Below are 1,828 nucleotides of genomic sequence, written 5' to 3'. Positions count from 1 at the left end.
CCAGACATTCTGACACTATAAGATTTCTTTCCTGCTCAAATTCCCTCCTGGCAGGACTGCTCTATATGTTAGTGTGTAAGAATGTGCACTGCACAACTTCAAGGAATGCCATTCTCATTGTCACCTAAGGAGAATGTCCCCTCCTGGAGTTCTGCAGAGTTCAGTTTACATAGCTATACATGTTTCCATTCCTCCTGGCAACTGCTTACAAATAAGGACAGTCACTTCTGTAGTTAATATACAGTAAATTCCTACGTGACCTCTGTGAAGGTACACTGTAACATCTGATCATGTGACTCATTTTTCTCACTAAGAAATCTTTACTCCCTCTCCAGTCTCTTAGGGTTCAGTGTTACCAATAGATTCTAAAAGTGGTGGACTGATTTTTATCAGACACTTGGATAATGGGTTGTTCGATAAATTAAGTATCCTAGACACAAGACAGAAAATTCTGGCTTGAGAGATCTAGAGGAGGGCCTGGGAGCCAGTGTTTTTGAAAGTAGCCTCTTGTATCCTGACTTAGGCTGGATAATTGCATTGTACAGCCATGTTTTGGGAACATCAACTATAAGGCCCTTCACAACTGGCTTTGAGCAGTTTATCTTATTTCACACCTATGTGTTATGTTTAAGGCTTTCTGAAATATTCACCATCACTGAATTGGTATCCCAATTACATTCATTATATATTTCTTCTATCTGCAGGGGTTTTCTCCATCATTTCTGTTTTTTATTAAGACCTAAACAAATTTCTTTGGATTCTAGCACACTCTCCCCTATCATTGAGTTCTTATGACAGTTATACAAATGGTCCTCAAAAATGTTAGACCCCATGAATTTAAAAAACTATTAAGTACTTAACATCCTACATTTTTTTTGCATGTTTCCATCTTACATTTAAGTCACTATAGTGATAAAATCTCTAGCATATTAAAACACCAACTCTTTAATGTATGCTATCACTTTAAAGAATATATCTAAAGAAATGTCAATATTTTTCTTAGGTCAGGTTCTTACAGAAGAAGACATCATTCTAGTAGTATTTATTAAGCAGGTAAGCAGGTGCTTCCAGGAGAAATGGTTAAGAGAATGGGAAATACATCATAGGATTCAGATAAAGACTCGGCCTCAACCTGACATTGCTAGGAGTTTAAGTGGTAATTTTACATCCAAGTGTATCTAATTAGTGAGCAACAGAGTTATAGATAGATATAGATAAATAGATATATATAGATATCTATATATAGAGATCTATAGATCTATAGATAATATATAGAGATATATTTATATCTCTATATCTATCTATCTATCTATCTATCTATCTATCTATCTATCTATCTATCTATCTATCTATCTATATCCCAAAAATGGTTGTTTGGGTCCTCACAGTTCTCCCTTTGGTATTGCTGGGAATTGTAGTTTGAGTGACTGGAGTGTAGCTTCAGGGGGTGGAGTTGTAGTTTTGATAACTGGAGTAGGGGGTGGAGTCCACAAAATCTATATCTGCAGAGTTGGTTTAGCACATCCTTTCCCCATAACAAACCTAAAAGTGTGTTGAAAATCAATACCTTGCTGAGCTAATATTGATAGCACTTTTCATAAAACATATTTGCTTGAGTAAATGTCATGTGTTACTATAAGATATTAGTATCAATTCTATTTCAATTTTTTTCCTATACCTCTAAAATCTAAGTGATTTTGTTTGTTAAAAAAATACATAAGGCATATTATTCAGATACTGAATTTCTCAAGTTGTTTGTAAACAATTACAATGTTCTTTAATCTACAGCTATTTAAAAATATTCATTTGCTGACAATTGATTTTATAT

The sequence above is a fragment of the Condylura cristata genome, unplaced genomic scaffold (assembly GCF_000260355.1).
Source record: "Condylura cristata isolate star-nosed mole 26May11 unplaced genomic scaffold, ConCri1.0 scaffold00008, whole genome shotgun sequence".
NCBI classification, from domain to species: domain Eukaryota; kingdom Metazoa; phylum Chordata; class Mammalia; order Eulipotyphla; family Talpidae; genus Condylura; species Condylura cristata.
This window is presented reverse-complemented; position numbering follows the sequence as displayed.